At 39.0% G+C, this 14,450-nt stretch overlaps 1 protein-coding gene across 8 annotated transcripts in view; it reads left to right on the top strand.

Annotated features, from left to right (window-relative positions):
• The window catches only part of NFIB (nuclear factor I B), a 221,200-nt gene that overhangs the window by 20,167 nt on the left and 186,583 nt on the right, over positions 1 to 14,450 (top strand). Inside the window, exon 1 of one of the 8 annotated variants that reach the window (XM_039543441.1) lies at positions 11,892 to 11,909. The exons of the other annotated variants lie outside the window; for them this stretch is intronic. The gene's annotated coding sequence lies outside the window, so the exon portion shown is untranslated. Of the gene's footprint in view, positions 1 to 11,891; positions 11,910 to 14,450 lie in introns of those variants that run through there. 8 annotated transcript variants of the gene reach the window in all.

Genomic DNA, 14,450 nt, shown 5'->3' on the forward strand with positions numbered 1-14,450 from the left:
TTCTTTTGGCATGAGAATACATACGGTACCTCATCTGTGCTGAAAAGAACAGACATGGCATGCATTCATTGTTAAATGATCATGGTTAATTAGATGTGAACATGGATGTGGTAATGTTTTGCAAATGGTTCTTGCAAATATTTTATGCATGAAGATATAAGGAATTAAAATATTTGAAAAGACTGCATGCTATTCTTGATTTTTTTGGTCTCTGTGTGTCTACTGACATTTTGGAATGCAGAACTAAAATCCAAAATGGATGGTAATTTTTTTGTTAATTTCCCATCAAAGTGGGACTCTTAACGGTAGTATAGGGTTGGTCAGAGAGAAGGAGGAACTTTTAAATATTTAATGATAATGTTCCTGGCATGTATGGAAGAGATGTATTTCAAGAAGGCTTCTGTTCCTCTTGGTCTCAGTAGTGAAATCATCACAGGATTAAGCAACATAGTTCCTATTTAAGTCAAGGGGAGTTTTGTGGTTAAATCCTGTGGCCCTGTTTGAAAGTTTAGGGCATAATCTTTAATTTCTGATATCATAGTAGTTTCCATGGCAACAGGACATAAAGTCAACACTGGATTATTGCCTTATTGTAGAGTCAAACAAAAAATACTCAGAGTTGTGAACAAAAACGTCTTTTTTTAAAACGTAAATAACTTTATTAATTTGTAAGGGAAATGGTTAAAATAAGAGACAAAGACAATTTTTTAAAAACATTCTCATTTTCCTAAATGTTGAAGATGTCTGTAGTTACAGTGAAGGCTTAGTTAAAGGTGAGCTAAACACTAATACCATCACACTTTATATTTTGAAATCTATTACAACAGAAGTGTTGTCAGTTAACATACTTTAAAGGTGCATACATTGTTTGTGCTAAAGGAGGGTGACTGAGCAACCCACCTGGTTTTTCCAGACTAAGATGTCCAACTTTCTTTTCCTCCTGGCCCCTCTCTGTGGTGGAGGAGTAACTCTGTAAATCTCAAGGACTAGTGGTTACGCTATCGGAAGCTCTGGTTATTATAGCAGCATACCACAATGCCAAGCATAACAATTCAAGAGGCTTTCTAAAGACTACACTCCCTTCTCAGTGGCAAGGTGGTATGTTGCTTTACAGTAATCATTTGGGTTGATGAACTTAAAATACCCTGTCAAGTTCTACTGCTAATTTAACGGAATAGGTTTAATACTTACATTTTGGGATAGAGAAGAAATCACTTAACTCTGGAGATACTTTTCAAATGCTAAGTGAAGAAAAAGGAAAAAAAGCCTGTCTAATTAGCCAAGGTTTGTTTGACAGTAACAAGATGCCACTCTTTATATGGAGGTTGCATGGTTTTACTCTTTTTTAATACCAGTAGAACTTATAGAAACAGTTGCTAATAAACGTAAATAGAGGCAATGCAAGCCTAGATTTTAATTGGAGGTTTAGGTGCTCAAAGGTTAGTAAGTGAGAAAAATGTCCTATAGTATTATCTTGGTCAAAGGGAAAAGAGAGTTGATTTCTGTGTGTGTATATTATATTGTTCGTGAGCAGTGAGCACTGAATAGGGTTGAGTTGCGGTCTTGCAGTATCATCTCTCTTCCTCTCCCCACCTTTATATTCATAACTTTTTCAAACAGATGAATTTTGGGCTGAAATTTTCCAAGCTTGAACTCAGCACAAAGGTGATTTTTTACTTTTCTTTAAAAGTTTGAGCTGAATGACTGCACCACAACTAAAGGTGGGGCAGAATTTGTGTGGGCTTACCCAAAGGACAGCTCTGCTTTTTTTTGGGGGGGGGGGAGGGGGCGGGATGGGGAGAGGAAGAAGTTCAGAAACTGCTGCAAAAGGTGCTCAGTGGTCAACTTTGCAGCAATGACTCACCTCCGAACCCCCAGGAATGTGCATAAAGGCACAAAACCTGAGTGGGGGCAAGTCTCTATGTGAAAGTACTGAGGAAGCTAGCACCCACCCTCCCTCACCTAGTAGCCAGCAAGTGGAGGCGAATGGCAGGCTGGGTTTGGATCTGGTGTGGACATTACGCTAGTCACCCCTTTTAAAGGGGGGCTGGGAAGGAATTTTCCCCAAACCTCCAGAATTGGCTTCATTGGAGTGTGGTTTTTTCACCTTCCTCACAGCGGGTGTGAGGATGGACCTTTTCTGGTGAATAGAAAAGGTGGTAGGCCATATGTCACAACTTATTTTGTAATATTGTGCGGATGTTCAGTGTAGTACTCCATAAGGAGGGCAGAGAGAGACCAGATAAATGGCCTGGTAAAGGACTTAAAAGGAGGTATTGGATAAAGAAACAGAACGGAGGAGGGGGTTTGGGGACTCCCATGACCGGTATGGCAGGGAGCCAACCCCCTCCATTCTCATAGCCCTCCTTAAGCATCTTGCAAGGCTGGTGGATGGTAAGGTTGAAGCCATAGGTCGGCTGGGGGACCTGGATGGAAACAAAGGGGGGCTGGTGGAAGCCCCAGAGAATTTATGTGAATAAGCTTGGATTAAACAAAGGGGGGGCTGAAAAGCCCCGGATAATTGATTTGAATAAGCATGGATTTGCCTGCACTGTACACTTTATCTGCCAGGTAGTCCCAGACATCTATATAATAAAGTTGCGGCCTGGTTAAAACCCATAACAAGTCTCCTGTCCTTCTTGCGGTATACCCAGACAATTGTTTTGGCCATTTTTTGGGTTGTGTGTGTTGGGGAAAAGAAAATGATTCAAATGAAGTTTTGCTTTATTGTATTTCAAAAATGGTTAGAGTTAGAAACATCAAACCTGACTTGTTTTTTTTTGTCCCAGTTGAAGTAGGAATAACACTCCAAAATGTGTTCCTTAGTTTTTGTGTTAGAAACGTTTTTAAATCAGCACTTTTTTACATGAGCATTAGAACATTTTCTCTTAACTTCTTGTGTGTTCCATTCCTTCCACCCAAATCACTTAAAATATCAGGTACACACTGAATCACTTTAACTTTAGGCCACCCATAACTACTGAGGGCCGTAGATAGCATTCCTGTAAGAATGTAGCTAAAGGCAGCTCAACCACTAAAGCTTCCTTTAGTCCTGAGTTGCCTTAAGCATTTTTATTGTAAAGGCGCCTTTAAAACTAAAGCATAAGGGCATCTTTGTAGCTCTCAGTGTCCTTTGCTATATAAGGATACCTTTACTGAAGGTGCTTGTACAACTCTAAGGGCCTTTTAACTATTTTCACCCTTCAAAACAATGAACAAGGAACTTAAATACAAAAACTAACTGTAATGCAGTACTACTGTTGAAAAATCAAGCACACAAGTTAGGAAATTCAAAAAATTAAGATTTCTAATACACTGTTAACTCAAACATACCGTATGTATGTAGCATTTTCCATATTATTTGATCCAGTGTAGAATTTTTTAATTTTAATTTCTGAATTTCTTAATTGTGCACATGACTCTTCAACCGTAATGCAGTATTAACAGTTGTACCCCTCATTCTCACATGGGATGAATTTAAATAAATGAGAGAGAAGTATCAGCTTTTTATGCTGAACACAGTATGTGTGGTTTATTTTTTAGTCAGACATTTCTCAGTATGCTCCCAAAACTGCTTCTGTAATAAAATACACTTATTGGAACATTAACTATTCTGATTTATGTTTTTATTTAAAATAGAACCAACTAAAATATGCATACTATCTAATATAGAAGTTTCAAATGCTGTAATTTAAAAGTTTTATAAATATTCGAAATTAAAAAGAAATCTTGATTTTTGCAAACCACATTGGTCAAAAATAACATGATTTTCAGCTTGATTTCTGGGTCAGATTAGTTCATAGCAAGTTGTAAAGAAACTTGTATTCAAATCTATAAATGTATCCTATGTAGCTAAGCAACAGTATTTATACTAGAGCCACTTCTCCACTTCATGTATGTGTATAACTCTCCACTAATGCCAGTGAGAAAGTTGCAGAGGTATTGAAGGGACAATTATGCTCCAGTGTCTCTGATTTAAAAGTGTGAAAATGTCTTCTAGTCAGGACAACATGTATTTTATTATTCTGACATCTGCAGTTTCTGGATGGATTACCTTAAATTTGTTATGCCATGTTAAAAGCCTTGTTTTACGAGGCCAGCCTCAGCTCCTGGCCTTAGTGTCAGGAACCCTGCTACGTGATGCAACATGTCTTGTTAGGTTTAATTGACCAAAGCTGATTTGTTAAAACAAGTCATTTGTGCTGTAACTTATGCCCAGGCCAAGTTGCTACCTGAATCTCTTGACCTTGACTTGTCTGGGTCATGAAGTGGCTTCGAACTGCTTGACCTTTCCATTGTTTAACAGTGCCACTGTTTCCTCTGATTCTTTTGTGGTAGCAGCTGACAAGAAGACTTCAGCCCTGACTTTACACCCCAGTGGATTTCAAGGCATCCCTCTGGAGTTGCTGTGTCTTCTGTTTGATATGGTCTGGCTGTAATAGTCGTCTTTTGTCTGCTGACAGTGATGGGGACAAATTGGCAGCCCTCCTTGGTGGAAGAGGTGGCAGAGGGATTACTAGTTAGAGGGACACTGCGTTCTGTTTTGCTGTATAAAAAAATTCCATTTCTTTTAGCGCGTGTAGGATCATTATCTCTTCCAAGAGAAAATGCCACAATTCTGCATCAGTCAGATGCTCTTAGTTCATTTTTTGAATTTTATATCCACCTTAATGTGTCTATCAAAAACACTCTTTGAATGTAATATGCTGGAAAGGGGGCTTGGCCTTGATAGTACTTTAGGATGAAAATGTCAAACATGGGACTTTCATTGTAGCGTGTAGCGTTGTTGTAGCTGTATTGGTCTCAGGGTATTAGAGAGACAAGGTGAGTGAGGTAATACCTTTTATTGGACCAACTTCTGTTGGTGAGAGAACACTGCAAGCTCAAAAATGTGTCTCTCTCACCAACAGAAATTGGTTCAATAAAAGATATTGCCTCACCCACCTTGTCTCTTAAACATGGACTTGTTACTTCATAGGTGCTGGAACTAGGGGTGCTGACACACCCCCCTGGCTTGAAGTGGTTTCCATCCTGGGGTTTACAATTTGTTTCAATAGCTCTCAGCACCCCCATTATACATTGTTCCAGCACTCCTGTGTTACTTCCATTTATTAAAGAATTGCTTAAGGTTAAAGGGACAGTTCATATTAGTGTCACAAATGGCTAAGTAACTGATTTCAGAATTATTGTAAAACTTCCTTTTTAGCTAGCTTGTGTCCAGGGATAGCTGTGGTCTCTGTAGAAAAAGACTTTTTGCCCAGTAAGTTAATGTAATACCTAAATTTATTAAGAGAAAGGAGGGAAGAAGAGAGAGTGTTTTACTTCTCTCTCTAAAATTCTTGCCTTTGATGGTACAGTGCTTGCACTTTTTAAATGTCTGTGAATTACCCTTGGTTTGACGAACAATCAATGGTGCAATATCCCGACAGTCTCCATAGTATATATGTTGCTGTTTCTAATCTCAGATTCTTCATGTGTACGTGTGCTTCCCACAATCACTGTTCAGCTAGCAGAGTAGCTGATACTTTGAGATGGGCATGACAGCTAATAATCTGTCTCAAACCCTGGGACGTATAGGAAGATGTCCCTATTGTAATAATTGAATAGGTAGATCTGTGTAAAAATTAATGACATAGTATGGTCTAACTGGTTTTCAGAAATCACAAGGAAATGGTTATTGGGCCTACCAGTAATATTGCTGTGATAAAACAGCACTAAATTGTAATCTAGCACTATTCAAATAGTTAGTAGGTTATTAATTTAAGGTCTTATCCTGAAAGTTTACTCACATGAGTAGGTTTATTGAAGCAAATTAACTTCACATAAAATATTTTTTTCTTTTATAAAATATCACTAATTTGATTTTGCAACACATGATCATACATTTTTTTTAAATCCATCTGTGTTTTATAAAAAGCAAAAATAGTTTATTAAATCTGTGTGTATGTATACATAAAATAGTCGTTTGATGTAATTATAAATGGCCAAACAGATCTTTTAAATTTGATTTTGGGGTAAGACGTTTTCAATCTAGAGAGATTTTTTTTTAATGGCCAACCTATAAGCCCCTTGAAAATATGCTCACCACAGCTGCATGCAGTGGGTCCTTTGGCTGGCTGGCTGGAAGAAATGGCGTTGTTTCCACATAGGGGCTCCTGCTGCAATTGGCACCAGAGAAGGACGAAAGTTTACCAGAATGGAGCAGGGAGGAACAGAAAGTGGCTGGACTAAGTGGGGGTCGGTGGTCAGGGCACTGCCCTTCCAGGTGATTGGAGGGAGGGATTTATACCTTTGGCAGTTCCAGAGAAGTCCTCCACCCTACGACCCCTGGAATGCACTGTAGGCATTTATGCTAGTCGCCTTTGTCCTTGGGGGCTGGGAAAGATCCCTCACTGACAGATTGGCTGAGATAGGGTGGTTTTTTTTGTTTGTTTGTTTTTCCCAGTGTGGATCAGAAACCCAGTGGGGTGGGCAGGAAAGTTAGGTTAAAATGTTACAACTACGTAACTAAAAACATGTGGCAGTGTCCAGCATAGGCATTTATTACAGAAGGGTTATGGTTACTGAATAAAATGGACTGGAATGGGATTTAGGAGACAGCATCCCTTAAGGAAGCTAGGGCAGGGGGCCTCTTACACCTGGCTCATTGGGGAGCTAACCCCCCTCCTTTTATAGTTCCCTTAACACTCAAACTAGGGTAGGGCAGCAGGATCCCAGCAATGGGCTGGCTGGGGCCACATTGGAAAGTGGGAGGGCTGATGGCAACCGTCCCAAGAAGGGGGAAACCATTAAGAAAATAACAGTAACCTGCTTTGTACAGCTTATTACTGGGTATTCTCAGATATCTGAAGTGAATAAAGTTGCAGCCTAATTAAACGACTTCCATCGCCTCCTGTCTTTCTTCCGGCGTGGCTGTACAAAGAAGGGTGTATCTAGTGACACAGACTAGACTGTACTTCCTTAAATGGTGTCATTGTCAGGGGCGGCTCCAGGCCCCAGCACGCCAAGCGCGTGCTTGGGGCGGCACGCCACGGGGGGTGCTCTGCCGGTCACCGGGAGGGCGGCAGGCGGCTCCGGTGGACTTCCCGCAGGCATGCCTGCAGAAGGTCCGCTGGTCCCGCGGCTTCGGTGGAGCATCCACCGGAGCCGCGGGACCAGCGGACCCTCCACAGGCACGTCTGTGGGAGATCCACCGGAGCCTCGGGACCGGCGGCCGGCAGAGCGCCCCCATGCGGCGTGCCGCCGTGCTTGGGGCGGCGAAATCGCTAGAGCCGCCCCTGGTCACTGTGATGATAATCCGAAGTATTGGTCAGTGGTTAGGGTGGTAGCCTGGGACTCTGGAAACCTCTGTTCCATTCCTTGCTTTCCTGTTGATTTTCTGTGTGACCTTGGGGAAGCTACATAAGTGTCTCTGTGACTCAGTTCCCTGTCTGTAAAAGTGGGGTGATAGTACAGGGGTGTTGTGAGGATAAATACATTAAAACATCATTGAAGTAGTTGGATGCTTTGGTATTGGGGGCCATGTAAGTAGATAGATACGAACTAAAAAGTTTACAACTCTTACTTTTTTTTCCACTGTGAGCCAAATCCTCATGCCAGTGCCCAGCCCAAAGAAGGGTTCTATGTTGTGTAGCAGGTTACCATCTCCAGCACCTCCAGCTCAGTGGTTTGAGCATTGGCCTGCTAAACCCAGGGTTATGAGCTCAGCCCTTGAGGGGGCCACTTAGGGATCTGGGGCAAAATCAGTTCTTGGTCCTGCTAGTGAAGGCAGCGGGCTGGACTCAATGACCTTTCAGGGTCCCTTCCAGTTCTGAGATAGGTACCTCAATTGTCTCATGCCCTATGGGTGAAATTTGCCTCAGTGTGGAAGGCCAGCACAAAGCAATCAATGTCCTGAGGTGGTAGTGTGCAGCAAGACAGGTAGTAGGAAAGCAGCTGTATGAAGGAGGGGTGTCTGTATGCTGCAGAGGGCTCAGCAGAGGTCAGGCTGCTTACCATATCCAGTATATGGGAGTCTTGTAGGAGCCATTGGCTGGAATGGCTTTTGTGGATGGGGCCTTGTGGCCTGTCCATAAGTTGCAGGTGTGTATGAATTTCATCACCCTTCAATACTTCTGGAGGTCCACACATATAGCCTCATTACTCACACTTTGTGGGAAAAGCACCATACATGTAAACATGCTTAATCATGAAAAGAATACTCAGAGATGAAAGAAACTGATGACAGCAGCTAAAATTTATGTTGACATACTTGAATGGACACTGTGAGTACAACTTAAAACAACTTCTTGATGATTTGGATAGATCTTGTTTGTAAGGCAGGTGATGGTGGTTCGTTCTTCAGGTTTATTTGGTATTGGAAGTGATTTAGTATATTTTATTTTTTTTCCCTTTCAATTTCTTTTAAACGGCCATCATTTATTCTGAAGTCTGCATTGGTTAAACTGAAGCCATCCAAAACATTTAATTAGTAACTTGAGCTATTTTGAATTCATTGTGCCATTCACCTTTTCCTCCTTAAATCACGGTCTCCTGTATTCCACGACAATATTTTAGGCTTGCTAATAACCTCGCTGTAAGATTGTCAAGATTAACATGCCTATTTCTAATATTGTAACTTGATTTTAATTTATGCTTGCACAACAAAAAAGTAAAAGGGGGGGAGGGGGAATAAAGATTGCCCACTTCTTCCCCTCAAAGTAGGATTTAAGCATGAATATACTGTTTCCATTCAGTTTGCTGCTAACAAAGAGTTAACATTAAAAGGTATTCTATTGTTTGTCTGTTAGTTAAAGAATAACCAGCTGTGCAGAAAGTAGAATTGGAAAATTGATTAGGCTGTCTAGATTCAGACACATAATTTAAAGTAATCTGTATCATGTTTTTTTTTTCCACATATGGCTTCAGAGGTGAGTTCACTGTGTCTAGTGTAGTGATCTATAAGGGTTTATGTTCTGCAAATTGTAGACTTTTTATTGATTTTAGTACATTTTGGAGAAATTTTGAAGAGGTTAAGAATATAAATTCACTATTGGAATTGGCTTAATTGTAGTTGAAATCTTCAAAAAAGGATGCAGAGACTACATTTTACTTAGGTCAAAAGGGATTGTTTCCCCTCTTTTATGGTAACTAAAAATGTTGGTGTCTAAATGTGTATTTTAAAATAGTCACATAATTTTACATTGGCATATGAGTGTGTGTGTGCACACATGTTGCAGTGCTATAATTCTTTTAAGGTCCTCCATGGTTCCTTGTACATTCTTTTAACTCTGTTGGTGTTTATAATCTGAATATTCTGTGGCATGATTTATAGTTATCATGTAATGATTTCTGTTCTATTTACAGACTCCAAATAAAGGAAAAGCTGCTTATAGTAATATGAGGATCACTGGTCTTTCAGTAATTAAATAGACTTGTTATACTGCATTAATCCTTTTTGGAACATTTGGAATGACTTCTTAGCACTAACAAGCACAGCATTAGGGTCCACAATTAATCTGCTGTTTGTCCTCCAACATTTGTGTAATATAAAACATGTGCACTGAAAAACATATTCCAGTGTTAAGATCAGGATCACTGTAGGGACAAATATTAAATTGTCCTAGTGGCTTGTCCGGTTCTGTGAACCAGAAGTAGAATGGAAAGGGTGGTTAGGATAACATGGTTAAACCTTGTGTTTACAAACCATGAATTTAAGCCACCAGTATGGAATGTGTAATGGAGTGCTTGGGCTGAGTCCCTACCTTGTCTTTGAACAGAGGCGTGAATGCTGACTTAGTGTTCAAACCCCTTCCTGGAGTTTGGCTTTATTGGTAACTCAGAAACAGTAAACCAAGATAAACATCAACCTAAACTTCCTCCCTGAGCTTGGCTGTTCTAGAGTTGCCCTCCTGGACTGTCACTCTGGTAGCTCCCTGGTTCCCTTTGGCACCAAAATACTCACTTTATATCCTGATTGGAGCTAACTGCCCCACCCTCCCCATAACCCATAAAATTCAGCTGTAATTATCCTGAATCTCAGTGCAGAGTTTTAGCTCCTAAGCCGAAGCTGACTCAGTAGAAGAGCCCTGCATTTCTACATCATATACAGCCTTAAAGTATGTTGTCCCGTTGCAATATGACAAAAGTGTTATTTAGCTAAATATAACCTAGCAAGGTTTGACCTTGTCAAAATTTAATTTATATTAATAGAAATCTTTATGCTTGCTGAAAAGTCAGGTAATAGGATGAACATTAATGTACAATTCTGGGATCTGTTGATGGATCTACTGAGAAGTCTATACACAGATCTTTTGTTAAAGTCCATAAAAAGTATGTTCTCACTTCCATATGCATGTGTCACTCCCCATAGCATAAAAATTAGACTATACCCTTAATAATTCATTTTAGGTCCTATCATGGCTTTGCACTTGTTTTGGGCTATAGAAATACCGTGCTATTTGAGTAGTTTGAAACTGGTTTAGATCATGTGTTTGGGACCAACTAGTAAGAAACTCTATGAGGCAACCATATTAGATTATGCAAATGAGACTACTGGCTAGTAATAGTTACGAGTAATATTTTGGAAAACACTGATTAGTGACGGCTTTATTACAGCAAATGTATGTATGGAGTCCCCAGCTTTCATTCTAATCCACTGAAAACAGATGTCAAAGTATCCCAAGCAGAATTTAATGTTTAATTTACATATTGCCTAGAAACTACAAACAAATCTTTTAAAATTCTGTTATTTAATCCTGTTAGTGTGTCTGGAAAATGCACCCTTTATAGTACAAATATTGTACATGCATGCATTAATATATATAGTGCATGTGTGTTTGTATAAATTTGCTGACTCTTTATATTTGAAACTACACAGTATACCTTGCAGTGCAAGGGGTTTGAGCCTCTTGCCAGTCATTATGTATTTTATTGAAGTGAAGCTTGACTCTAGACAATTCTGATAACTTATTGTTTTCCAGTCTCCTTCAGTTACTGTGGTAACCAAAAGTTACAATATATTACATTTATTCCAATGCTGGGTTTCCTTGAAGGCGTGGGGGTCGGTGGGGATACACTCATCCTGTGTTATTTCCTTTAATAAAAGACAAATTCAGTGAAACTTTGAAAAAAACATTATTTTTCCTCCTCAATTTATTAATGGTGATGGATAGTACATATTATAAATATCCTAAATTTAGATCGGCCCAGAGTCCTGTTGGAAGCTCTTTGACTCAGATAATCTATTATTACAGTAACACAAAAGTCTGATGAGGTTTCTTGGTGTCCTGGATTCCAGGAGTGTTGCAGAGGGAAATCTATCCCTATTTGGTATCATTGCCTTTTGTGGTCTATTCAGGAGCTGTTCTGGTGCATGAAGAACCGAAGCAACAAAACTGGAAGACTGTCTATGTCTAAAGTATTTCTGACTTTGTAGACATAATCCTGCAAACCCTTAGTCACTTAATAAATCCCATTGGTTTCAGTGGAGCTACTCACATGAAGAGGGGGTTTACAAGATCAGGCCCTTCTTTCTTGAGACCCACTGCTGCCATGACACCTAAGAGAATCTCACTGACTGTTAATGATAAGTTTGAGGAACAGTTTGGATGCAAGCCACTGCTTGCATCCGAAGAAGTGGGTATTCACCCACGAAAGCTCATGCTGCAAAACATCTGTTAGTCTATAAGGTGCCACAGGATTCTTTGCTGCTTCTACAGAACCAGACTAACACGGCTACCCCTCTGATAGTTTGGGAATAGTGTATTTTCTTATTTTTTTACATTGTGTTTACAAAATCTGTTACTATGATGTGGCCTATCACCACCTTGGCCACTCTCCTTACATATTGTACCTCTTCCCCCTATTCTGGTCTTTATATTCTAAGTTCCTCCAGGGATCAGCCCTGCGTGCAGCAGAGCAAAGACTGAGTATGTGCAAAACCAAGCTTTATGCCAGCTTTGTATTTATTCCTTTTTTAAGTCCTAAACAGGGCATCAGGCATATAGACTAAAGAACGTATGTGTTTTGTTTTAGGAGCTTTTAACAACCTTTATTGTTATTTTTTATCTTGCCATGTACTTCAAGCCTATGCCATGTTTCAGTATCGGTTGAATTTTTAGACTAATGTACTAAAAGTAGAGGTTTATAATGGATTTGCTCATTCTGATTAAACTTTAGAGGTGTGAAAAGCATGTATATGGAAACTACAGCAAGAAAATATATGGATATAATTTAATTTAGGGGCAAATCCCATTAGCAGAGCCTGAGTAAAAAGGGGTCACAGTGTTAAAATGGATTGAATTTCCATCTCTCGAAACAGGATAGACGCTGCAGCCTAGGGGCAGGAGTAACAGCTTTCTGTGCCCTTTTTGTGAGGGGCTTTGGGCTTGTGGGAACCCAGTGGCTGTGATCCTACCCCTTTTCTGTTTCACTCACAATCCCTGTTTGTGCTTCTGACATCGAATCACCAGGGAGCCTTGTTTCACAGCACACAGAGGTGTGCGGAGTCCCATTAGTGGGCTCTGTTCCTCAATCGCATGACATGTAGTGTTTGTACTCATTCTGGCCTGACTGAGTGAAATTTTTAACAGTTTCTTTTTTGCACCTTTTATTATTCAACTTAGCTGATAAAAGTTAAAGGACAATTAAACAAAAATCCAAGTTAATCACTTTTTTCTCATCCATATAAGGTAGTAAAAATATTTGAAAAATGCTCCACCTTGGGAGAAGTATCCTGTGTTAGGTAAACACTAACATTGAGAATTAAGAAACTGAAAGTGGGGAAAGTAAGCAAGAATAAATAAGGCAAACATTAAACATTGCAGCCTCCATATAATGAAAACCTCATGATGCCTTCCCCAAAGAGAAGCATAGCAAGGAATAATAAAACAAACTCAAAGTGTTCTCAACACTAGGGGGTAACATAAAGTAAATAACCCTTCTAAGAAGACGGGAATGTCATTAAAAGTCTACAAGAAATTAATCTTGGATAGATTCCTCATAAGAATCCAATGTAATTCCCCTCCCCTTCATTTGTCCTAAAACCTCTCACTCAGACCAAAATATTCTGGCAGTGTCATAAGTTTCTATTTTTAAAGAATAGTGCAATGTCCATTAGTAGGAACAATGACCATATCAATACTCAAGCAGGAAAATTCAATCCTTAATATCAATAACATTCTATGGGGTTTAATTTACCCAGTGATATTAGGTAAAGTCATTAATTATTGTCTCGTGAAGCATAAATAATGTCATCAAAATAGTTATAGGAATTAGAGAAGAAAAGGATGTGGTAGGCTAACTATCCATCACCCTAGCAAGGCATGTTGTTTCTCTAGTCTACTGTATATTTTTAATACTTTGTCCTGTCCATTTTCAATGTTTCAAGTGATATCCTTTTCACTTTTTTGAAATCAGATTAGCTGAAACTCTATTTTCAAATATGATTCAAAGCCTAATGTAGACAAGAACTTTGTGGTCCACATCTGGCACTGACATGTTAGGGCCTGTATGAAAAATGACTTGCAGGCTATATTCTTTTTTTTACCAGCCATGGAGTGTAAATGGCATGCATTTGTGTGTGGGCATTGCCATTGATTCTGAATTAATTTGTGTATAATACTATTCAGTATCCTTTCTAGTTATTTTTATTTTTCAGATTTATAATTCCATATTCAGAAATCATACATAATAGCCGTATAATTAAGAATATGTTGTAACAAGTTTCTTTATATTCTGGAAGATGCTTCTTTATAACAATGTAGGAATTTCATAAATAAGTGTTTGTGGATCTTTTTCTTTTTTTAGTGGAAATATTTTTTTCTCCTCTTTGTTTTTTATTTTGATAACCATTTTATCACTGTATGCCATTAATAGCTTTTGAAAATAGGTAACACACAGAAAAAAAAACAGTAAACACTTATATAAGGTTACAACACATGTTCTGAGTCCTGCTGGCAAATTTTATGGAATTACATTTTCCCACTTAAAATGGCTTTCTGTTCCTATTGCTGTGAGAGAGACCCTCACAAAAACAGGGGAAAATAGCTGTTCCCAAGTGCTGTTAAATGAACAACAGACTGAAAAATCAAAAAAAATATAGACTTTCTCTAATCTCTTTGTTATATTAATCTAAGGGGTTACTTGTAACTGGAATATGTAAAAATATTGAGACAAAAGTATTATTTAAGTGTTCTTTTAATTGTTTCAGAGAGCTGTGTGAAAATGCAACAACGAAAGTAACTTTTACAAAATGTGGGACTTGGTGACAGATTTTTGTGGTATTTAGCACATTTTACAGTGATGTGCAGTATAATACATTGCTTTTTGGCTCTGTTGGCATTTAACCTGGGTTGCAGTATGTCTTTAACTGAGATGAGTGCCATGGATTGCTTTATCCCCCACAGCAATATGTTTCGATTCACATGAGAATATATTATCCTGGGTCCAATTTCATTTATGCTAGAATA

The sequence above is a fragment of the Mauremys reevesii genome, linkage group 6, assembly GCF_016161935.1.
Source record: "Mauremys reevesii isolate NIE-2019 linkage group 6, ASM1616193v1, whole genome shotgun sequence".
Lineage (NCBI taxonomy): Eukaryota > Metazoa > Chordata > Testudines > Geoemydidae > Mauremys > Mauremys reevesii.